The sequence below is a fragment of the Taudactylus pleione genome, unplaced genomic scaffold (assembly GCF_031769625.1).
Source record: "Taudactylus pleione unplaced genomic scaffold, aTauple2 ptg000768l, whole genome shotgun sequence".
In the NCBI taxonomy this organism is placed as follows: Eukaryota; Metazoa; Chordata; class Amphibia; order Anura; family Myobatrachidae; genus Taudactylus; species Taudactylus pleione.
Window position 1 is genome coordinate 1,220,702 of NW_028285170.1, and position 26,726 is coordinate 1,247,427.

General features: G+C 44.1%; 1 pseudogene across 1 annotated transcript in view; it reads right to left on the reverse strand.

Moving 5' to 3' along the window:
• The window catches only part of LOC148476852 (uncharacterized), a 75,897-nt pseudogene that overhangs the window by 45,869 nt on the left and 3,302 nt on the right, over positions 1–26,726 (reverse strand). Inside the window, exons 3-4 of the transcript XR_015872596.1 lie at positions 21,506–22,136; positions 16,414–17,845 (exon numbers count right to left, since the gene is read on the reverse strand). The product of XR_015872596.1 is annotated as an uncharacterized LOC148476852 (transcript). The remainder of the gene's footprint in view (positions 1–16,413; positions 17,846–21,505; positions 22,137–26,726) is intronic.

The following is a 26,726-nucleotide window of genomic DNA, read 5'->3' on the forward strand; positions in this document are numbered from 1 at the left end:
ATACAGAGTGAGCGTACCCTCTGACCGTCCTAGGGTGTGACATCGTTTATACACAGAGTGAGCGTAACCTCTGATCGTCCTAGGGTGTGACATCGTTTATACACAGAGTGAGCGTAACCTCTGATCGTCCTAGGGTGTGACATGTATTTATACAGAGAGCGAGCGTACCCTCTGACCACCCTAGGGTGTGACATGCATTTATACAGAGAGTGAGCGTACCCTCTGACCGTCCTAGGGTGTGACATGCATTTATACAGAGAGTGAGCGTACCCTCTGACCGTCCTAGGGTGTGACATGTATTTATACACAGAGTGAGCGTACCCTCTGACCGTCCTAGGGTGTGACATGTATTTATACAGAGTGAGCGTACCCTCTGACCGTCCTAGGGTGTGACATCGTTTATACACAGAGTGAGCGTAACCTCTGATCGTCCTAGGGTGTGACATCATTTATACACAGAGTGAGCGTAACCTCTGATCGTCCTAGGGTGTGACATGTATTTATACAGAGAGCGAGTGTACCCTCTGACCACCCTAGGGTGTGACATGCATTTATACAGAGAGTGAGCGTACCCTCTGACCGCCCTAGGGTGTGACATGCATTTATACAGAGTGAGCTTCCCCTTTGATCGTCCTAGGGTGTGACATGTATTTATACAGAGTGAGCGTAACCTCTGATCGTCCTAGGGTGTGACATCATTTATACACAGAGTGAGCGTATCCTCTGATCGTCCTAGGGTGTGACATGCATTAATACACATAGTGAGTGTACCCTCTGACCGTCCTAGGGTGTGACATGCATTTATACACAGAGTGAGTGTACCCTCTGACCATCCTAGGGTGTGACATGTATTTATACAGAGTGAGCGTGCCCTCTGACCACCCTAGGATGTGACATGCATTTATACAGAGAGTGAGCGTACCCTCTGACCGTCCTAGGGTGTGACATGCATTTATACAGAGTGAGCTTCCCCTTTGATCGTCCTAGGGTGTGACATGTATTTATACACAGAGTGAGCGTATCCTCTGACCGTCCTAGGGTGTGGCATGTATTTATATAGAGAGTGAGCGTACCCTCGGATCGTCCTAGGGTGTGAATAATTTTATAGGGCATCTGCTTTTATGAAGTAGATAGAGGGGAACTCTGTTGAATCAGCACAGGGATCTCCTAAATCACCGACCCAACGAGAGAACACAAAGAAATAACAGGAAGTGTAGAATGTAGATTAGACAATAAAGTATGAATAAAGGGAAATAATGTCACAATCGTGCTGCTGCTCCCTATGTACTATAAAGCAGCGACGGGAATGTGAGCGGTACACCGCTGTGAGTGGCATTTAGAAGAGATAAGATCTAGGCCGGGTGGATCGCTAAATGGGGCAGTGAAGGACATTGCAGGGTCACAGCTCACACCCGTGCCAGCAAAACACCTACCTGAAGGCGATACCCGAGCAGGTTGCCGGGAACACAGGTCTGTAGCCCAGCGGTGGTGAAGTGGAGAGCAGGTAAGAGAAAATAAAATTATTGCTGCTGCCTGGTACGGGACACCCTGCTCGTGTACAGGCGGTGTCCACTGAGTCACAGACGGACGTTTCGCTGAACCGCTTCCTCAGTGTGTATCAGGAGATCTGTCCTGACTGTCATTCTTATCTGCAGGATGGACCAATCAGGAATCCCCGGAGATCAGTAAGATATGTTACATGAGCCCTGATTGGGGGAGAACCTCTTGATCTATAAAGGAGTCTAATAGGATATGCAAATGAGGGGTGTGTGCAGTCAGCACACAGCTGTTATAGTTCACCATTCACTGTAACCTATAGTAATCACATATAGAAAGTTACTGTTATTGCCATGAATGGGTAAATAATATTAGGTCTGGATAGCGTCACAGGGGAAGGTGATAAATACTATGTATTATAGATTTACACTAAACCCTATTGGCTGATAATCCCTCTTTAGCACTCACTACTACTCACCAATTAGAGCGGATCAATAGATGGTACTGACAACTATGTAGAAAGGTTGGTCTAATGTATTAAACTAAGTATTATGTAATAGTTATGTTGGCTGCTATACAAAATATAGCTATTGGCTATTTATAAAGAAAAATAGCTTCTGCCAAAAATATGGTAGTGTGTAGAGGTATCGCCAAAAAAACATTTTTTTTTTTTTTTTTTTTATAAATAACGCTACCCCAATTACAGACATCATGGAGGCAGCTGCTGCTCTCTGTGTGACATGCATTTATACAGAGAATTGGTCCAGTCAAGAGGACATAACAAGTATCTGTAAATCTCTATCACAATATTGCATGAAAATCAGTGGTAAATAGGAATAAATGGTCAAAAAATGATTTGATGACTCGGTGAGACACACTGATGACTGGTGAGACACATTGATGACTGGGTGAGACATTGATGAATGGTGAGACACACTGATGACTTGGTGAGACATTGATGAATGGTGAGACACACTGATGAATGGTGAGACACACTGATGATTGGTGAGACACCCTGATGAATGGTGAGACACACTGATGACTGGGTGAGACACACTGATGACTGGGTGAGACACACTGATGACTGGGTGAGACACACTGATGAATGGGTGAGACACACTGATGAATGGTGAGACGCACTGAAGAATGGTGAGACGCACTGATGAATGGTGAGACACATTGGTGAATGGTGAGACACACTGATGACTCAGTGAGACACATTGATGAATGGTGAGACACATTGATGAATGGTGAGACACACTGATGAATGGTGAGACACACTGATGAACGGTGAGACACACTGATGAACGGTGAGACACAGTGATGAACGGTGAGACACAGTGATGAACGGTGAGACACAGTGATGAACGGTGAGACACAGTGATGAACGGTGAGACACACTGGTGAATGGTGAGACACTGATGAATGGTGAGACACACTGATGAATGGTGAGACACATTGATGAATGGTGAGATTACTGGGAAAAGAGGGACCATAAGTGAAAAATAAAAAGGAGGAAAGTGTTGTCTGCACACCCTCAGGTGGATAAGTGAGTGTGAAAATCTCATATCATAATAAAATTGTTGTGTAAGTGTAACATTATTATGTACAATAATTACATCTGTAAATACGATGTATGTGTGAAAATGTAGGAACAATGTTATAATTAGGGGTGTGCACCGGCCACTTTTCGTGTTTTGTGTTTTGGTTTTGGATCTGGATTTTTCTTCGTGTTTTGGATCTGGATTGGTTTTGCCAAAACCACCCTTCCGTGTTTTGGGTTCTGGGTTTTGTGTTTTGGATCTGTATTTTTTTGAAAAAAAGCATAAAAACAGCTAAAATCACAGAATTTGTAGGTTTTTCTGCTCCTATGCTATTATTAACCTCAATAACCTTAATTTCCACTCATTTCCAGTCTATTCTGAACACCTCACACCTCACAATAGTGTTTTTATGTCCAAAAGGTTGCACCGAGGTAGCTGGATGACTATGCTAAGCGACACGAGTGGGCGGCACAAACACGTGACCCATCTAGGAGTGACACTGCAGTGGCAGACAGGATGGCAGTTAGAAAAACTAGGCCCCAAACTGTACATAATGCAAAGAAAAAAAGAGGTGCAAGATGGAATTGTCCTTGGGCCCTCCCACCCACCCTTATGTTGTATAAACAGGACATGCACACTTTAACAAATCAATCATTTCAGCGCCAGGGTCTGCCACACAACTGTGGCTGAAATGATTGGTTCGTTTGGGCCCCCACAAAACAAGCTGGCAATTAATGTGTCCCTGCACAAACTGGCTCTACGGAGGCAAGATGTCATCCTCATCCTCCTCATCCACCGATTCCTCACCCTCTTCAGTGTGTACATCCTCATCCTCACAAAGTATTAACTCGTCCCCACTTGAATCCACCACCACAGGTCCCTCTGTACCTTCTGGAGGCTGGTCTCCCTGGAAGAGCTGATAATTCATTTTGATGAACATCATCTTCTCCACATTCTGTGGAAGCAACCTCCTACGCCTTTCGCTGACAAGTACACACTGGAGGGGGGGCAACTCAGGTAAAATAGAGCCAGTTTGTACAGGGGCCTCCAAATTGCCTCTTTTTCCTGCCAGTACAGGTATGGACTGTCTGACATGCCTACTTGGATGCTGTCACCGATGTAATCCTCCACCATTCTGTCAATGGTGACAGTATCATATGCAGTGACAGTAGACATGTCAGAAATTGTTGCCAGGTCCTTCAGTCCGGACCAGATGTCCAAACTTGGTCCTGCCTGCCCTGCATCACCGCCAGCGGGTTGCTTAGGATACCTAAGTTTTTTCCTGGCAGCCCCAGTTGCAGGAGAAAATGAAGAAGGAGCCGTTGACGTGTCACGTTCCGCTTCAGCTGACAGTGTGTTCACCAGCAGGTCTTTGCACCTCTGCAGGCTTGTGTCGGCCGGAAAGAGAGACACCACATAGGCTTTAAACCTAGGATCGAGCACGGTGGCCAAAATGTAGTGGTCTGATTTCAACAGATTGACCACCCTGGAATCCTGGCAAAGCGAATGAAGGGCTTCATCCACAAGTCCCACATGCCGAGCGGAATCGCTCCGTCTTAGCTCCTCCTTCACTTTCTCCAGCTGCTTCTGCAAAAGCCTGATGAGGGGAATGACCTGACTCAAGCTGGCAGTGTCTGAACTGACTTCACGTGTGGCAAGTTCGAAGGGCTGAAGAACCTTGCACAACACGGAAATCATTCTCCACTGCGCTTGAGTCAGGTGCATACCCCCTCCTTTGCCTATGTCATAGGTGGATGTATAGGCTTGTATGGCCTTTTGCTGCTCCTCCATCCTCTGAAGCATATAGAGGGTTGAGTTCCACCGCGTCACAACCTCTTGCTTCAGGTGATGGCGGGGCAGGTTCAAGAGTGTTTGCTGGCGCTCCAGTCTTCGGCACGCAGTCGCTGAATGGCGAAAGTGGCCAGAAATTTTTCGGGCCACCCAAAGCGTCTCCTGCACGCCCCTGTCGCTTTTCAGAAAATTCTGCACCACCAAGTTTATTGTGTGAGCAAAACATGGGACGTGCTGGAATTTGCCCAGATGTAATGCCCGCACAATATTGGTGGCGTTGTCAGATATCACAAATCCCCAGGAGAGTCTAAGTGGGGTAAGCCACTGGGCGATGATTTCCCTCAGTTTCTCTAAGAGGTTGTCGGCGGTGTGCCTCTTACTGAAACCGGTGATACACAGCGTAGCCTGCCTTGTAACGAGCTGGCGTTTCTGAGATGCTGCTACTGGTGACGTTGCTGCTGTTGCTGCGTAAGGTGATACATCTACCCAGTGGGCTGTCACAGTCATATAGTCCTTAGTCTGCCCTGTTCCACTTGTCCACATGTCCGTGGTTAAGTGGACATTGTGTACAACGGCATTTTTCAGGACACTGAGGACACTTTTTCTGACGTTTCTGTACAGTCTCGGTATCGCCTGCCTAGTGAAGTGGAATCTAGACGGGATTTGGAACCGGGGACACACTACCTCCATCAATTGTCTAAATCCCACTGCACTAATGGCGGATACCGGACGCACGTCTAACACCAACATAGCAGTCAAGGCCTCAGTTATACGTTTTGCTTCAGGATGACTGCTGTCGTACTTCATCCTCCTCGCTAAGGACTGTTGGAGGGTCAATTGTTTAGTAAAAGTAGTGGTGTTCCTACTTCCTCTCTGGGATGATGAACGACTCCCAGCAGCAGCAACAGCAGCAGCGGCAGCAGTAGGCGTAGCAATGCAGGATCCTCCGGAGGAATCCCGGATAGGAGAGTCAGTCATGCCAGTGATATGGCCTGCAGGACTACTTCCGATCCTAAGGAGGAAATTGACGAGGAGGGAGTTGACGGTGTGGTTTGCAGGCGCTTGGATACAACAGGACAACGGGATTTAGGTGTCCCTGGACTGCTTACGGTCTGAGCCAAAGTTTCTGAACTTGACAGTAACTTTTTATGAACGCGCTGCAGGTGCCGTATAAGGGAGGATGTTCCTAGGTGGTTGACGTCCCTACCCCTACTTATTTCACCTTTACATATGGTACATATGGCAAGACAGTTGTTGTCCGGATTTGGATAGAAATATTGCCAGACCAAAGAGGTGGAATGTTTGGTCTTCTGCCCAGGCATGACCGTGATGGGCTTTTTCATCCCACGGACAACAACTGTCTCCCCCGGAGCCTGATTTAAACAAACCACATCACCATCAGAATCCTCCTCGCCAACTTCCTCCTCAGCGCCAGCTACACCAGTATCCTCATCCTGTTGTACTTCAACAGTGACATCTTCAATTTGCATATCAGCAAGTGGACTGTGGGTGCTCCTTTCAGCACTTGCAGGGGGCGTGCAAATGGTGGAAAGAGCCACCTCTTCCCGTCCAGTGCTGGGAAGGTCAGGCATCGCAACCACCACCACACTTGGACTCTCCTTGGGGATTTGTGATATCTTCTTAGAAAGCACAGTTCTTCGCTGTGCTTTTGCCAGCTTAACTCTTTTGATTTTTTTAGTGGGAGGAGTGCTTCCATCGTCATGTGAAGCTGAACCACTAGTCATGAACATACTAGGGATCGACCTTAGCCGTTCCTTGCCACTCCGTGTCGTAAATGGCATATTGGCAAGTTTACGTTTCTCTTCAGCTGATTTAAATGTCTTTTTCAAGGTCATTTTCCTGAACTTTGCCATTTGGGATTGTATGTGCCCTCTACTATGACATTGGGCATCGGCCTTGGCAGACGACGTTGATGGCATGTTATCGTCTATGTCATGACTAGTGGCAGCAGCTTCAGCACTAGGAGGAAGTGGTTCTTGATCTTTCTCTATTTTATTTTTATCGGAGAAAGTTTGGTCCTCCATTTATGTTATATCGATTTGATATATACGTGCGGCTAAACACAGAAAATAATTTTTTTTTTGGTTTGGACTGGAGTGTACTTTGTGGGTTACAGCACCCTTTAACGGTCAAGCCAGCCGGCCCTTTACTTATGACACAGGCGCACGCTTGGCACTACTTTGTTGATGCACGTGCGGCTACTGCGCACACAATTCACAAACACAGAAAATAATTTTTTTTTGGTTTGGACTGGAGTGTACTTTCGGGGGTTACAGCACCCTTTAACGGTCAAGCCAGCCGGCCCTTTACTTATGACACAGGCGCACGCTTGGCACTACTTTGTTGATGCATGTGCGGCTACTGCGCACACAATTCACAAACACAGAAAATAATTTTTTTTTGGTTTGGACTGGAGTGTACTTTCGGGGGTTACAGCACCCTTTAACGGTCAAGCCAGCTGGCCCTTTACTTATGACACAGGCGCACGCTTGGCACTACTTTGTTGATGCACGTGCGGCTACTGCGCACACAATTCACAAACACAGAAAATAATTTTTTTTGGGTTTGGACTGGAGTGTACTTTCGGGGGTTACAGCACCCTTAACAGTCAAGCCAGCCGGCCCTTTACTTATGACACAGGCGTACGCTTGGCACTACTTTGTTGATGCACGTGCGGCTACTGCGCACACAATTCACAAACAGAAAATAATTTTTTTTTGGTTTGGACTGGAGTGTACTTTCGGGGGTTACAGCACCCTTTAACGGTCAAGCCAGCCGGCCCTTTACTTATGACACAGGCGCACGCTTGGCACTACTTTGTTGATGCACGTGCGGCTACTGCGCACACAATTCACAAACACAGAAAATAATTTTTTTTTTTGGTTTGGACTGGAGTGTACTTTCGGGGGTTACAGCACCCTTAACGGTCAAGCCAGCCGGCCCTTTACTTATGACACAGGCGCACGCTTGGCACTACTTTGTTGATGCACGTGCGGCTACTGCGCACACAATTCACAAACACAGAAAATAATTTTTTTTTTTGGTTTGGACTGGAGTGTACTTTCGGGGGTTACAGCACCCTTAACGGTCAAGCCAGCCGGCCCTTTACTTATGACACAGGAGCACGCTTGGCACTACTTTGTTGATGCACGTGCGGCTACTGCGCACACAATTCACAAACACAGAAAATAATTTTTTTTTTGGTTTGGACTGGAGTGTACTTTCGGGGGTTACAGCACCCTTTAACGGTCAAGCCAGCCGGCCCTTTACTTATGACACAGGCGCACGCTTGGCACTACTTTGTTGATGCACGTGCGGCTACTGCGCACACAATTCACAAACACAGAAAATATATTATTTTTTTAGCACTTGGGGGGAGCACCCCTGATGGACAGAGCACCCCCTGGACAACACTACAGCACTCCTTTAGGACTGGGACACTGCACAGGACTTTGGAGTGGACACAGCCCCTATGGAGAACTGACTGCACAACACAGTCCAGCCAGCCCCTATGGACTTTGAAGTAGTGGACACAGCCCCTATTAATAACAGCAGCACAGCACAACACAGCCAGCCCCTATGGACTTTGAAGTAGTGGACAACAGCAGCACTACACTACACTACACTACACAGCCCTAACTCCCACCCTCCCTCTTCACTGTCCACAGCCGAGTGAGAAAATGGCGCCGACGCGGGTACCTTATATAGGATCCAAAACCCGCGAGACTCGGAAGGCGGGATGATGACGTTTTTCCTCGATTTCAGATCCGAGTCAGGCGGGAAAAGTCAAGCCTGACTCGGATCGGACTCGGATCGGGGGGGTTCGGATTTCAGAAATCCGAACCCGCTCACCCCTAGTTATAATGTGTGTGTGTGTGTATATATATATATAACAGTACATATATAAACCTAAGTATGGTGTTGTGACAATGAATGGTGTGTACCCTTAATATGAGAAAAAAATATATATACTGAAAAATCCAGACAGTGTACGGAGTGAGTCGTGTATAAGTGGTGACTCTATAGAGGGATAAAAGATTTATGTCTATGGTCCTACAGGGACAGTGGGTAAGGATAGTAATATCTAAGCCATCAGAGAGATTATACAGTAATATATCACTCAAGGCAGTTGCCAAATATTGATATTCTAATACTGTTACAATCCTCTAACAATTGCTAGGACCAAGATGAAGGTATTGGAGATACGAGGCACATCCAAGAACAGTCACGAGCAGAATATTAAAATCATGGCAGTTTACTTTATAAATTATATGGTGGACCTGGAGGGCCAGTACAAACACATGTCAATGGTGCAGTAAGGAGCTGATACCATAGGACAGGCAATAGAATATACTGTAGACTTACAGCCCAAACTAAAGTTGTTGAATGGCCAGAAGGCCTAGATGACAGCGATGCTTGAAACGTGGTGTAGAAGCAGGAGTGCTGGAGGGCCTAGTAGACAGCGATGCTTGGAACGTGGTATAGAAGCAGGAAAGCTGTATGGCCTGGAGGGCCCTGTAGACAGCGATGCTTGAACTCGGGGTACTTTGGTCACTTAGAAGCCGGTGAGCAGAGTACACGCTGCATGTACTGATTATAACTGGAAGTCTGGATGCACAGAAAGCAAGTTGCATAACCAAAAGTTCCACATGAAAACTCTATAGCCGACAGGGCGGCGACAGTCCAGGAAGTTCAAATAGGATCAGCTGCCAATCAGGCAGCACTAGGAGGAATTTGTATTGTCACCTTTCCATGCAGCCATAGCTGCTCTTACCTTTCTTACTTCACATTTCACTTTTCTCATTATGGCGACGCCCTGGGGTGGCTCAGCTGTGCTGATTTTATAGTGTCCTGCGCTCAGGATTTAAACCCTAGTATGTTAGGGTCCTAGCCTGAAGAGGTTACCTGGATATGGTGGGTAGGCCCATAACCTTGGCCATGATTATGCTAAAAACCACTATTGATTGCAAAATTTTATTGAATAATGGATTTATATATAATCAGTAATTTGGAGTTGTGCACCTGTGATTTGTCTGTTCCTGTGCCTGCAAGAAGTCTCAACAGGTAGCACCTCCCATTATATATATAGTCAGGTTGTGCAGTCCAGGAACCTTTCCTATATACTCCATTTAATGTACTTTATTGCACACCTGAAGGAAAGGAGACGCCTTCAGCCTGGACTAGCGCCCCTCCCTTATTGGTTTAAAAGCATGGAGTCTGGTATTGTATATGCACACTAGTGTCACGGCTGCCGACACTTGAGACTCCTGGGAGGAGGCAGGCCTACTAGGCACAATAAACTGGGGTGGCTTTAGGAATGACCTTTTCATGAAATCTCAGAATAAAAGTAAATAGAATTTATTCACAGGAGAAACATAATGGCAACGTCTCACACAAAGTCTCAACAACACTGAGGTTCACATAAGCAATAATGAATATAGGAGAAAACCCCCCATATAGTCTTTAACCACAGAAAAGTTAATATGGTAGGGAACCCCGAGTCCAGTATGAGGCTAACACCTCAGGATGGTATAGAGGAGCTTCACCTGGGTGGAACCCTGTAGTGATGGAGATCTGGAGCAGGGTTGAGCCCTGTGATGCGATGAGGTCGGAGCAGGGTTGAGCCCTGTGATGCGATGAGGTCGGAGCAGGGTTGAGCCCTGTGATGCGGAGGTTGAAGCAGGGTTGAGCCCTGTGAAGCGGTGAGGTTTCGGATCAGGGTTGAGCCCTGCGGTGTGACTAGAATCCGGAGCGGGGTTGAGCCCCATGATGCAATGAAGGTTGAAGCAGGGTTGAGCCCTGTGAAGCGGTGTGGTACCGAGAACGGGGTTGAGCCCTGCGGCGTGACTAGAATCCAGAATGGGCTTGAGCCCCACAATGCGGTGATGATAACTGTAACAGTGCAGTTGACAACCGTAACGAAGATGGATTCGATGTCCACAGGAGTGAGAGACAACAGGCAAAGTAAATAGTGCAGCAAAAGGTGAAACCACAGCAATGGAGCAAAAGCAATACTTAGGCAATGGCTATGCTGAGTTCTGTAGTGCGGCTGGTAACTGGCATCAGAAGTTTAACCGGAACATGGGCAGAGATATAGCAAAGTCCACAGCAACCCACAGGCCCAGCAGGGATCTGGCAGGAGTCCAAGAAAGACCTGAAAGTAACGTTGCACAGACACTGAGACACAGTTAGTAACAGGCTTTATACTAGAGGTATGTGATCCATAGGACGTTCAGAACATGTGACCCAAATGGAATCAGGTTTGAAATAATGAGCAATCTAGGGATCCCACTACCTGACAACACCTTGGAAACAGATGATCACTTTAACTCTCTATTCCCTGTATGTGAAGAATGCCAGCAAGCAGGATAGCTCCTCCAATGACCACAAAGGAACTTTGGAAATAGTAATCTATCTTTATGTACTGAAACAGTCGCTGTCCTGACAACTAGTAATAGGCACAATTTTAGGTAAGTCCTACAAGTTATATACTGTAGTGCAACTTTGGGTTGATTTTTGGGGTGTGGGTCCCTTGGATTGCTTTGGTTGGTCTGCTCCAGGCCATCACATTATAACACATTCTTTCTTTTTTGCACTATTTTAACACTTTACTGTTTGTTTTTATTATATTTGTATTTTCACCTTTCTATGCAGCCATAGCTGCTCTTACCTTTCTTACTTCACATTTCACTTTTTTCATTATGGCTATGCCCTGGGGTGCCTCGGCTGTGCCGATTTGGGTGTGTCCTGCGCTCTGGATTTGAACCCTAGTATGTTAGGGACCTACCCTAAAGAGGTTACCTGGATGTGGTGGGTAGGCCCATAACCTTGGCCATGATTATGCTAAAAACCTCTAAGGATTGCTATATGGCCTGGAGAGCCTAGTAGACAGTGATGCTTGAAACAGGTATTGAAACATGATTGCTGGATAGCCTGCAGGGCCTAGTAGACAGCGATGTGGCTGAAGCCGAGGAACATGGGTCACCTAGAAGCCGGTGAACAGAGTACACGCAGCATGTACTGATTATAACTGGAAGTCTGGATGCACAGAAAGCAAGTTGCATAACCAAAAGTTCACATGAAAACTCTATAGCTGACAGGGCGGTGACAGTCCAGAAAGTTCAAATAGGATCAGCTGCCAATCAGGCAGCACTAGGAGGAAACATGTGACATCCTCTGACGTCTGGGTCTCCTAGCAACTGGCACTTGTAACAGGCAGCCACGGAGATAACTGGCTATTAACGCCAGATGGAGACCAGTGAAACACATCCTTTTCCCCAGAGGTCCCCACACATACCCAGCGGCAGCGACTACAGAAGACCATGGAATCAGGGGTCGTTTAGTCGAACCTGCGGGTTGCAGCCTAGCTACCAGCAGGGAGCCGGGGACTAAACTTGAGAGGCACATAGCTGCGTCTAGTAACGCTGTCATGAGCAGGGGAGATCCTTAACGGTGGACTCCATGAAGCTTCTCCTGGCTTCCTTCAAGTCGGACATTTCCTCAGAATGTAAAGCAGCACTGCAGTCCTGTCAGCAGTCAGTGGACATTTTAGGAGATCGGACAGATCATTTAGAAAATAATTAAGAAGTAGTTACAGTAAATCACACAATGATCTTATAACGTTACATAAGCAGCGCCAAACAGAGGTCACCACTCTGAGAGATAAAGTCGGGGATATGGAAGATAGGTCCCGACGTAACAATTTCAAAATACGAGGTATTCCCGAATCAGTATCATATACAGATCTCAAGGAATATGTCACAAATCTGTTTATGAAACTACTTCCTACAGTGTCCATTACTGATTTTCTGATAGACCGCATCCACCGCATACCTAAACCAAGAAGTGCCCCGGAAAGCTCACCCAGAGACACTCTTATGCGAATGCATTACTTTCACATAAATTAAGCTGTCCTGCGAGCTGCTAGACCCTCGGAAACTTCCGTGTCTTTTCTGGGTAATCTTCAACCCTTTGGAGATCTATCTGCTCCTACACTAGCCAAACGCAGATCATTCTATCTTGTTACAAGGGCTCTTCAGAAGGAGAATATCGGTAGGACTTTCCTACTAAACTGCTGATAGTCAAAACGGTTCCACCACAGTTGTTTTTTCACCAGATGATGGTATCCAACTCCTGGTTTCTTAAACTCCAGAGGACATTTCAGCAAAATTATCCAAAAGCCCGCGGATTGAACGTGATTGGTCTTAAACAAAGACGCCGTGTTCCGAGCACATAATGCCGGCTCTTGCTATAATAAGCTAAGTGGACATTATACAAAGTGTTTGTACGATTCAATTGTTGCTCATCTTGTAAGCAACACAGTTCTTGTTAATCTGATACCAATACCTATATAGTAAATTAAGATAATGCCGGATCAGTTTGTAAATTTCCTCTTTTATCTTTATTCTATTCCATAATTGGTAATTATATGTTGACATATAGTTTAACTTTGTTGTAATTTGGAGTGGTGGGGGGTGGCCGCTACCCCCTACTTTTCTCATATGTACCACCTTAGGAGGTGGTCCTTTCTAGCTCCTATATGGTGCTATTCTGTTTTTTCCCCCTATATGTTTTGTTCTCTTTTTTATGTTTCTGTTTTTTCTCCTGCTATTATTATACATCTGTGTTTCCTATTTTGCTTTTTTTTTTTTTTAAATGGTACAAAATATGCAGATCTAGTACAACTTACTGTAGTCTATGGGTCACTACATCGTTATTTCAACATGACACAATGGTTCATTTACTGTCCTTAAATGTTAAAGGGCTGAACTCTCCCAACAAGAGGCGACTGGCCCTTCACTTTTTCCACAAACATAAGGCACACATAGTGGCGGTTCAGGAAACCCACTTCATTAGTTCAGCCCCTCCGAAATTCTTTAATTCTTATTACCCCCAATCTTATATGTCAAATGGTCCGCAAAAAAAAGCTGGAGTGGCCATACTATGATCACCTCCTGTCAATTTACGTTAGATGAACAAATTACAGACCCAAATGGCCTGTACCTTATTTTAATAGGGAAATTAGAAAATCGAGTGGTTACAATAGCTACGGTATATGCCCCAAATGCTAAACAAACTTTATTCTGTAGGACATTCTGCTCCATCCTCCAAAAATGCTGCAAGGGTCCAGTTATACTGGTCGGGGACTTTAACATGGTGCTAGACCCAACACTAGATAAATCTACACCCACTAGTAAATTACATCCCCAACAGGTCAAGCATCATTCTAAAGCGTTTAATAGAATATTATTAGAATATGATGTTTGGAGGGTGAAGAATCCTACGGCCAGGGATTATACATTTTACTCACATGTACATCACTCCTATTCGAGGATAGACCTAGCACTGTCAGATAAATGGACCTTACGGGAAATTAGAAAGGCTACCATTTTACCTGTAGCGTGGTCAGTCCACTCGGCTCTTGTTTTACACTGGGATGTGGATTCTCACAAGACCACCCCCTAGAACGTTGCATCTAGGTGACCATTTGTTGACTAATTCAGAGGCTATACAAAATATTCTTAATTCTCTTACAACATATTTGGACACCAATAAACCAGAGGACACCTCATTATTTAACCATTGGTGCACACTAAAGGCGGTGGCGAGAGTTACAGCAATCCAATCGGCAGCAAGACTTAGGGAAGAAGCTATTAAAACCCAGGCAGACTTAGAAGTAAAACTAGCTGATCTAGATGCTAGACATAAAAATTCCCCCCTTAACAATAAAATCTATCGCTAACTTCTTAAAGCTAAGGAAGAGTGGAATGTGTTGGCTTTGGGGGAGGTTCATAGGACTATATTTAAATTGAAACAGAGATGTTATGTTCATGGAGAGCGGGAAGAATGCTAGCTCAGAAGTTAAGAGGCAAAATGGCTAGGGAACAGATTCGGGCGATCTTTAATTCAAGGGGAGCTAAGGTCACTGATCCTAATGATACAGCGCGTTGTTTCTCAAACTCGATAAAAAACAGTATTAAATGTTTGCAATCCACGCCACACCCAGCAGCTGATGACCTGCGTGATCTTCACCAATCACAAATATATGTGCATAATAAAAAAGTGGTAAAAAGCGCTTAGGTTAAGGTGCGGGTGCAAATATGTCCAGTTTGTCCCATAAATATGAAAATAAATAACGATACAGCAATCTTATGCTTCAATAGTCACTCTTTTGTAGTCCAATAATGGCCTGTGCTCCAATAACAATTCCTCTTCAAAGCTTAAAACAACCTGGTCTCTCCACTTGGTCCTTACACCATACCCCTCAATATCAGAAGGCCATAAAATACAAGAGTAGGGAAAGTATATATTGTAAAACCATAAAACATTTATTAAAACAAGTATAAAATAAAAAGTGGTCGCATACCATCAGGGACCTTTACATGAAAGGCACAGTTTTTAAACATATAATTAGCCTTAAATAAGAGATATAGATGTAAATTCTCTTTATTTTTCGCAGCAGGGTATTAGATCACATTTAAGGGGATCTTGATTCATGATTTACCCTATTATGTACTAATATATGTTACATGTTTAATGTTTGTCCGAACTTATTTTAAACAGTGATAATAAATGTTGTGTTACCTACTTTCAAATTACATAACAAGTAATGCCCTAAAACAAGAGTCTGCTTTCTTTCTCTTTGCTCTGTTTGTGTATAAAGCGTTAGGAGAACTTGCAGATAAACAGGAACCCTGGACGTTGGGCTACAAGCTTAGATGTTTTGATGGAAATATAAAGGGACCTATCCATTACCAGATCTTTCTGAAAGACAAAAGATTTATCTATTGAAAATTCCTGGGGCTGCTGTGACAGATATCTGACATGTACATGACAGTTTTTGCAAATGATGAACGATATCGCATGACATCATTCTGAGAGTGGATTTTTTTTATGTTTCTATTCATTTTCATAAAAAAATCGTTCGTCGTTCACCGCGACAGATATTTCTAATATCTGTCAGCGATAAACGATAATTGACCAACATGTTGGAAAGGCAAAAGACCCAATTTGTCGGCTGCGGGAGCGTGCATTTTTATCGATCAGAGCCTATCCATTAGTAGATAAATCGTTCGTTGTTCAAATTTATCTGCTTGGATAAGCCCCTTAAACATGATTATAGTGTATTTTGCTTGATAATTCATTTGCAGTGGTGGTGACAATAGCTGTCTTTCTGTTTTGTATTATTTATGCAGTGCTCACACAATAAATGCCTTATTTTTTTCAAGAAAATACCATTAATTTCCTTATTTCTCCTAAAAAGAAAAACAATTTCCTCAAAATAGGCAAAAAAAAGTTTTTATTGAAGAAAGTGAATTTTTTAATTTTATTTTTTCTAACCACTGTCAAGAAATAGTTTTTTGGTTCATTATTCCACCATTCCAAAACAGCAAAAAGCTCAATTCTACCCATAAGGTTTCAAAATAAAATATTATATTAATGGCACACATCCCAATTATCGGCAGATGGATAGCCTAAAACGGTATAATACTGTGTGACTGGAGTGTTACTACAACCCTGTTTTGTATCAGCTCATAGAAATGCTTTTCTCCTGTGTGACAGCTGATGTCTGACAAGATCTGATTTCTGTGTAAAACATTTCCCACACTCAGAACATGGAAAAGGCCTCTCACCTGTGTGACTTCTCTGATGTCTAACAAGATATGATTTCTGCGTAAAACATTTCCCACACTCAGAACATGGAAATGGTTTCTCACCTGTGTGACTTCTCTGATGTGTAACAAGCTGTGATTTCCGATTAAAAGATTTCCCACACTGAGAGCATGGAAATGGTTTCTCACCTGTGTGAATTCGCTGATGTTTAAGAAGATCTGATTTCTGCATAAAACATTTCCCACACTCAGGGCATGGAAATGGCCTCTCACCTGTGTGATGTCTCTCATGAATAACAAGAGCTGCTTTTTGTATAAAACATTTCCCACACTCAGAGCATGGAAAAGGCCTCTCACCTGTGTGACTCTTCTTATGTGTAACTAGAACTGATTTCTGTGTAAAAGTTTTCCCACACTCAGAACATGGAAATGGTTTCTCACCTGTGTGAATTCTCTGATGTGTAACAAGATCTGATTTCTGCATAAAACATTTCCCACACTCAGAACATGGAAATGGTTTCTCACCTGTGTGTCTACTCTGATGTCTAACAAGATATGATTTCTGTGTAAAACATTTTCCACACTCAGAACATGGAAATGGGCTCTCACCTGTGTGGCTTCTCTGATGCGTAACAAGATGTGATTTTTGTGTAAAACATTTCCCACACTCAGAACAAGGAAATGGGCTCTCACATGTGTGACTTCTCTGATGCATAACAAGATGTGATTTCCGTTTAAAAGATTTCCCACACTCAGAGCATGGAAATGGTTTCTCACCTGTGTGAATTCTCTGATGTGTAGCAAGATCTGATTTCTGCGTAAAACATTTCCCACACTCAGAGCATGGAAATGGCCTCTCACCTGTGTGATGTCTCTCATGAATAACAAGATTGGATTTATATGTAAAACATTTCCCACACTCAGAGCATGGAAATGGTTTCTCACCTGTGTGCCTACTCTGATGTCTAACAAGATGTGATTTTTGTGTAAAACATTTCTCACACTCGGAGCATGGAAATGGCCTCTCACCTGTGTGACATCTCTGATGTGTAATAAGATTTGATTCATATGGAAAACCTTTCCCACACTCAGGACATGAAAGTGGCTTTGCAAATATATTAGCTGGCTGATGGGCAATAAGCTTTGTTCTCTTTGTAGAACATGTGGCATCTATATTATTGGGAAATATATTATCTACTCTGAGAACTGTAATAGATGTACCAATATCTGAGTTATCAGGGGAACATGACATATCAGAAGAGTGGGATGACATATCTGTACTGTGGAGAACTGGAGAATCTTGTCTGATGTCATCTTTTATTTCAGAATCTGGAGATATAATTAGATGGTCCTGCAATATATTCCATCTGTTACAGCCATCTGTTGGGAATATAATAAATATACGGTTTTAACAAAATAAGGTTAATTAAAAAAAACCTCACATTTAAGATGTATAAAGGTGAATAAAATAATTCTGCCTCCAGATGTGCAATATCCATGAGATGTAATTAAAGAAGAGCTGTAACTGCAAATGCTTACCGCTCTTGTATAACAGTGCATGTTCTCTGCACATTTATAGCAGAATTAGATTTCTTTCTCAGTGAGACTCGCAGGATCATAGAGCCGGGAGCAGGTTTTATTAGTGTTCCATTAATGCAGTAACTGTATGTAAGTGATTGTTAAAGTGAGAAAATTTGTAGTGATAATATTATGTTGATTTTAACATGTTGTATTGTATTGTGTTATTGTAGGTAGAGGTTTTATATCCTCTAAATAAATGCGCTAATAACTTATTACATATAATATCTTGTACTAATGAAAGTCCCTTTTGTTAGGGCATACCCAGGGATCCACAAACTTCTAGAGTCTGGCCAGAGAGGTCTTCACCTATAGCAACCACCTTTCCCATAGAGATTTATATTCGCACAGGTACTTGGATGTCCTCAGGTCTTATACTTAAGATAGAAGAACCTTATGATGGAAACTAGGTGGCAGCAGAGAGTAAGCTGAAGTGGAAAACAGGGTGCAATTAAACCAGAGCCAGGTGACCAGTGCTGAAAACCAGGAAACAGAAGCTGAGATCAGGGTCAGCAAACAGGCAGAGAATGAACCACGTACTCAGCTGGAAGGTCAGGAAATCAGGACAGGAGGCAGGTCAGGAGCCAGGGACAGGGTGCAGGAAGGTCCGGATGTTTAGGAACAAGCAGGAGGCACACAAAGGCAGGAACAGGTGCAGGGGAGTCAGGATTCCAGTAACAGACAGGAGGTTTCAGGGAGCAGGTCAGCACCCAGGGCAGACAGGATACTATAACAAAGAAGTTATGTCCTCACTGCCTCTTACCTAAGCAGACACCCAATCAGCATGCCCACTGGGACAAGCCCCCAAAGCTGTGTAAACGTGCTGCAGCTGCCGGGCTGTATGGGAAACAGCCAGGCAATAGCCGGGACAAGAAGGCAGGGCAGCCGATGTGATGACATCATGCAGGGTCCTGGTAGCAAAGCAACGGCCAGTACAAGGTGGGGCTGTGTGAGATGAGGCTATGAGTTCGGAGGATATATGATGAATATACAGTACTGTGCTAAAGTTTTAGGCAGGTGTGATAAAAATGCTACAAAGTAAGAATGATTTCACAAATATAAGTGTTATTAGTTTATTTTTTTATCAATTAACAAAATGCAAAGTGAATGAACAGAAGAGAAATCTAAATCTAATGAATATTTGGTGTGACCACCCTTTGCCTTCAAAACTGTATCAATTCTTCTAGGTACACTTGCACACAGTTTTTGAAGGAACTCGGCAGGGAGGTTGTTACAAACATCTTGGAGAACTACCTACAGATCTTCTGGATGTAGGCTTGCTCAAATCCTTCTGTCTCATGTAATCCCAGACAGACTGGATGATGGTGAGATCAGGGCTCTGTGGGGGCCATATCATCACTTCCAGGACTCCTTGTTCTTCTTTACTCTGAAGATAGTTCTTAATGACATTGGCTATATTTCTGGGGTCGTTGTCCTGCTGAATATATTTGGAGCCAATCAAACGCCTCCCTGATGGTATTACATGATGGATAAGTACTTGCCTGTATTTCTTGGCATTGAGGACTCCATTAATCCTGACCAAAGCCCCAACTCCATTTGCTGAAATGCAGCCCCAAATTTGCAAGGAACCCCCACCATGCTTCACTGTTGCCTGCAGACACTCATTATTGTACCACTTTTCAGCCCTGCGACAATCTGCCTTCTGTTACAGCCACATATTTGAAATTTTTACTCACCAGTCCAGGGCACCTGCTGCCATTTTTCGGCACCCCAGTTCCTATGTTTTCCTGCATAGTCGAGTCACTTGGCCTTGTTTACACGTGGAAGGTATGGCTTTTTGTCCGCAATTCTTCCATTTAGACCACTTCTGGACAGATTTCTCCGAACTCATAGATGTAGCTAGGTACCACTGGTTTCTGCGAGTTCTGAGCTGATGGCACTGCTGGACATCTTCCGATTTTGAAGGGAAGTAAGGATGATGTGTCTTTCATCTGATGCACAAAGTTTTCTCAGCAGACCACTGCGTCTTCGGTCCTCAACGTTGCCCGTTTCTTTGTGCTTCTTCAAAAGAGCTTGAATAACACATCTTCAAACCCCAGTCTGCTTTGAAATCTCTGCCTGGGAGAGACCATGCTGATGCAGTATACCCACCTTGCGTTTTGTTGCTGTTCCCAGTCTTGCCATGGTGTATGACCAGTGACATGAAACAGTCTTCCACAACCTCACCTTTGTAGCAGAGTGTGGCAGTTCCTCACCCAGTTTTAAGCCTCCTACACTGTTTCTGTTAATTAATTACTTTGTTTCAACCTACATATAAAAAAGATGTTCATTATCACCTTCTTGGTATGATTGGTTAATCATACACTTGACTATAATCCTACAAAATCCCTGATTTTGTGCAAGTGTACCTAGAAGAACTGATACTGTTTTAAAGGCAAAGGGTGGTCACACTATAGGGTAAATTTACTAAAGTGAGAGTTTTTAGAAGTGAGTTTTAAAAGTGATGTTGCCCATAGCAACCAGATTCTACTTAACATTTAACTAGCACCTTCTAGAAGAAAATAGCTAGTTTCTGATTGGTTGCTATGGGCAACATCACTTTTAAAACTCACTTCTAAAAACTCTCACTTTAGTAAATGTAACCCTAAATATTGATTTTATTTAGATTTCGCTACTGTTCATTCACTTTGCATTTTATAAATTTTATTAATTGATAAAAATAAACTAATAACATTTCTATTTCTGAAAACTTTCTTACTTTGCAGCATTTTTTCCACACCTGCCTAAAACTTTTGCACAGTATTGTATATGGAGTTTCTCCCAAAACTACACACACACACGTTCTCACTAGGAGACCCTGTAACAGCTGTTTGTGCTTTATTTGTATTTTACAAACAGTGACCAAGGATCTAGGCAATCGGATGCATCATTTGAACTTTCCAATCAGATCTTGTGAATGGTGATTACCATGTTTTTGCACCTGTTATATTGACTGTATTATAATTTCTCTATAACATGTATCATTATAATCCTGTGTTTCTACGCTCTAACTATTGGGGTGTACAGCATTCTTCAAAACAGCTTAAGATGGCATTAGCCAGTTTGGAACTGGCAGTGGCTGCATGATCTCAGACAGTCTTGTCTGTGTTACACTCACACTACACACACACACACACACACACACACACGAGTATAATAGGGGCTGATGGCTCCTGATGTAAGAGATACACCAGAGTGTGTGTGGAGGAGACTGGTCAGATCTCTGGGCTGGTAACACACAGTGACATGATGTGAGGGGGAGAGCAGGAGTATAATAGGGGCTGAAGACAGTGTAGAAAAAGATCATTGTACGGGCTGAATAATTAACATAGAAGTATATTTTTGGACTGGGGAAGGAAAGGCATACAACAAATGGGAGTACATACAAACTCTACACATTTAAGACACCGGTTACAATTGAGAAAATAATTGACTCTTTTGTAATTAGTGTTTATTACTCACCTGTGCTGATATATGTAGGGATTTCCTCCTCCTTACACTGCTGATCACCCATCGTATATGTCTCTATTTCCTCTGTATCTTTTGCCACTATATCAGTCACATATGTCTTTTCTTCTTCGTCCTCTGTATCCTCTGCCTTCATATCAGTCACATACGTCTCTTCTTCTCCCTCTATATCTTCTGCCTTCATATCAGTCACATACGTCTCTTCTCCCTCTATATCTTCTGCCTTCATATCAGTCACATAAGTCTCTTCTTCTCCCTCTATATCTTCTGTCTTCATATCAATCACATACGTCTCTTCTCCCTCTATATCTTCTGCCTTCGTATCAATCACATACGTCTCTTCTCCCTCTATATCTTCTGTCTTCATATCAATCACATACGTCTCTTCTTCTCCCTCTGTATCTTTTGCCTTCATATCAGTCACATACATCTCTTCTTCTCCCTCTGTATCTTTTGCCTTCATATCAGTCACATACGTCTCTTCTTCTCCCTCTATATCTTCTGCCTTCATATCAGTCACATACATCTCTTCTTCTCCCTCTGTATCTTTTGCCTTCATATCAGTCACATACGTCTCTTCTTCTCCCTCCATAACCTCGGCCTTATTATCACTCATATTTTCATTCTAAATAACCCACAAAATAATAAAATTACACGCTAGTAATTTCTTTTCCATTGAGATTATCTAGTAGAATATTAGTGTAATATAATGATAATATGAAATACTGGATCTCTGTGCTTGCATTATAAATCTTTTTCTCTCTAGGGGCCTAATTCAGCATGGATCGCAAGTGGTAAAACGCATTCAGATGGCCGATGTTCACGTTCTGCACATGCGTATGCATCTCAGTACACGTGCGCAAACTCCTCACTGCGATTGGGAAAGTGATCGCAGCGAGTCCATAGACCTGTGGAAGAGTGATTGACAAAGTACCGTGTGGGTGGTTGGTGAAATGCAGGCTAGCCATTGGGTTTGAACGCTATCACAGGGGCGTGCATAAATTAGCCCTTGCGATGGCATACGCAGCCTGAGTTCTCACTGCGTGCAGGAAGTTTAACAATTTCTGAGTAAGGTCTGTCCTTGTGCGGGAGGCTCAGATGTTACTGATGTTTTTGCAGACTTTACGGATGTGAGTAAAGGGAAGTTGGCATCTTTATATCGTGCTGCGGTGTCATTGTGTTCGCATTCATTTGCATAATTTCGCAGCAGAACCACGTTTCCATTAGCGATCAGTGCTGAATTAGGTCCATAATGCGGCTCCTCCTCCCATGTCAGAATGTGTTACCGATGTTTTGTGTAAACTGTACCAATTGGGCACTATGAGAAGCTGGTGAGAAAGCGGCTGGCTGAGAGGAAGTGTAACCAGGGCAGCACTAGTCTCCAGCATTATGGAAGTTCATCTGTGCATGTGCAAGGACCATTATCCTGGGGCCACTTACCTACAGCTCAGGCAATTTGTCACATTATCCTCCTTGCCTGAGACATGGAACTCTGAAAGAGATCGTAGGGTTTCTTCTGCCCAAGGTTATTCGTTTTTCTACTTCAAACATCACAGTTTTGCTTCTGGTGCCTCCTTGGTGATATATGATGGACACCCCAGGTATCTTCTCTATAAATACTCCTGAGAACTTTTCCAATAACTATGGATGAAATTGCTAAACTGCATTCCATACAACTCTCATTTCTAGTACATCTACATGGAGTCTCCTTTCTTTCTGTGACCAAGTCCTTTGTGTGATCATATTAGTTACATAAGCTGGAATCTGTCATCGATGTTGCCCATGGATCTGAGAGTGACATACCCTGTGTCCTCAGTCCTGGGTCTTGTCACCAGATTAGAGATCTCCTGGTAGGTGATGACAGGCTGTCTGTGATACCAAAGAGTAACCAATCCCAGCTGGAGACTGTGCAGGTACCATCTTGCCCGGGAGGAACTATTCCTATGGCTGAGAACATTCCCGATAATTGCAGCACTCTCCTTATTGGTGACCAGTGATGAATCCGTACATCATGCGCTAAGTGCTGTAGTGTGAGATACCTTTCCTCTGACAGAGTTACTGTGTACTCTATGGTATATGTGATCCCAGATATTGTATTTGCTGTGAGGGAACAAGCTGACTTTCTGTCCTCCCAATCCGGCCATGTTTCTGCAATAAGGCCATCACCTGTATTTTCTTGGTGTCTGTCACATGTCCTGATTCTCCTATAACCAGGATGATGTATAGATGTGCCACATCTGTGCCCCAGATCTCTTATCGCTGCACCAGCATTTCTGTAAAGGTTCATAGAGCAGTTGCCAGGCCAAAAGGAAGACCGGTGAACTGGTAATGTCGTCCCTGATCCAGCACCTGAGACACTTCCTGTGGTAAACTACAACATAAGAGGAAGCGTCCTGCAGGTCTATGGTGTGAGGAAATCCTCCTGGCCAATAGCAGAGAGGATCAAATTCACTGTTCCCATGCAAAACCGGTCTGACACTAACATAGTTGTTTAGTCTCCTCTAAAGGATCCTGATGTCCTCCTATAAGGAAAAGCCTTTGCTCTTCTGTCCTGAAGGAACTGGGACAACTGTTGCTGTTCTTAGTAAATGTTGTAGGCAGTTCTGTAGATTGTCTAGTTCCATGAATTCTGAAGGATTCTTAGTTTGTATGAAAACAATTATTGCTGGATTCTGTACAGTTTGGGGACTGGAGATAAACTGGGGGCTGGAGGGACACTGTGGGGACTGGAAATACACTGGGGGCTGGAGAGACACTGTGGGGACTGGAAATACACTGGGGGCTGGAGGGACACTGGGGGCTGGAGGGACACTGAGGAAACTATCTATTATCCATATAAACTATGTGTGTATAGTACAAAAATCTGCCTCCTACAGGTGTTAGATTGGATAACAATAGACATTGTGGGTTTCTACGCTTTGGCGTATTAGTCTTCATTTTGAAGATCCAAAAGGGCTGAGGTAGAATGAATTGTAAACATGAGGAGAGAGCCTAGAAGAGCTGGGATCTTTTCAGAAGATTTTTCTCCAGAGGGTTTCATTATCCAGTTTTCCTTAGACTAAAAGGTTTCATGCAATAAACAGATTATCCAAAAGGTCTCTGATTGGGCAACAGCTGCAAAAGAACGTAACTAGGTGGTTCATCTGGCCACTAATGCTGATCTTCATGATGAAGCTGTGGTGCTTAAAATAGCTTCACACAGATATGGATACATACAAGTCTTTTAGCATTATACTGGTGTTCTCCACAGGATTCCATTCCCAAATGACTAAATCTTCCACCTCTTGATGTTCCCGGGAACCTTTGTTCTTGTGGCTGCAATCCTCAGAGATTCTCCTGCTAATGTGGGTGTTATTAGTGCCGTCATTCCCATAGATTTATGTTACTCAGCAAAGATTCCTCATTATCTAAGCTAAAGATCATCAGTGTTTCCTCACTGTCATCAGATCCAGCTATAGAGGAATCTTCTACTAATCAGGGGAATCCCTGAGTCCAGGCTTTGGGGAGATGTATCAAAGCTTCTTAAGTGTGGTCAAGTAGAGAAGTTGCCCATAGCAACCAATCAGCATTTACCTATGGAGTCGGTAAGCCAAACCTTCAACAATGACTTTTAAGTAAAATCGAGGACTCAGAGTCTAAGGTTTCGGTTACCAACTCAACAGCCCTGTTTGATACATCTCCCCCTTGTTCTTCTATCCTCCCTGTGTAACAAAGATCTTCCTTAGTAATAAAAGCTTCTCTCATTCATATAAATTATTCTATAAATTGTCCTGGAGGCTGGTTCCATCCCATATCCTGGGATCTGTGGGCCTGATTCAGAGCCGGACGCTCTGACAAGAGCGCTCGCTCTGAATCAGGGCCGTCCTAATTAAAATTGAAGCGGCCTCCTGGCCGCTCGCATAGCTGTGGGTGACCACCCACAGCTTATGCGAGTGGCCAAAAGATGGTTGCGATGGTCAAGACCATCGGGCTTGCGACGAGACTCTTGCGGTAGGGTCTCGTTGTCCGCAAGCCCGGAGTGCTTTTGGCTCTATCAGAGCCAAAAACACTGCCACTGACATCACTAGTGTCAGTGGGATGTCAGTGGGGCCGGACCCAGACGGTAGGCGTTCCCATGGGAACGCCTCCGTCTGGGCAGCCACGCCCCCGACACGCCCACCAAAGGGGGCGTTCTGTCAATCACCATCGACAGCACGCCCCCTTTGGTGCGAGACCCCGGAGTGACGGCTTCCCCAACGAAAACCGGGTCTCGCGCATGCGCACGACGGAGCAGCCTCCGTCGTGCGCATGCGGACTTGGGCAACATCGACCCGCTTGCGAGCGGGTCTGAATCAGGCCCTGTGTGTGCTACACAGTACTCCTTCATTGTGTGCAGGAAACCTCCCATCACAGGCCGCACAGAGCTTATTATATGGTCACTTGTTTGTCTTCTCCCCCAAAGACTCTTCACGGGCACTGAAGAGAAACACTAATCAATATGTATCAGGGTACAGCATATGGACACCCCCTAATTTAGGGAATTACCTTTGGCGGGGGACTTCCAAGTGTGTGAGATCAGGCTCTGGCTCCAACCGGCTTCCAGACATGGTTTTTTTTACACCCTTGCAGCAAGAACGGTATCACTGTAGAGAGCTCAAGGTTCCCGGCTTCTGGCATCCGGCCCGGCGCTACCATCGTGCTGCGGAGCGTGTGCATCCTCAGTGCATCGATCTGTTTAGTTTAGGTGCTTTATGTTACATCACTCACTTACAGTGATGCACGCGGGTCACACTGCGCGTCCTCAGCTTGTAGAACTGATATGGTGCATTGCCAGGAACGAGAAGAGAGATAAGTCTCTGTTACCACTAGGGATGTGCAAGCTCGGATAGGTTCGAATTTGCACGCCGAGTTCGGATTTTTCCCTCCAAAAAACGGGACTCAGAAAGGGGCAAAACGTCATCTTGCATGGACAAACATCATCATTCCTGGACAAAAAATCCGAACTCGGCGTGCAAATTCGAACCTATCCGAGCCTGCACCTCCCTAGTTACCACCAGAAACAATGAGAGAGGTAAGCCTCTGTTACAGCCAGGAATGATGAAAGAGGTAAGCCTCTGTTACAGCCAGGAATGATGAAAGAGGTAAGCCTCTGTTACAGCCAGGAATGATGAAAGAGGTAAGCCTCTGTTACAGCCAGGAATGATGAAAGAGGTAAGTCTCTGTTACAGCCCGGAAT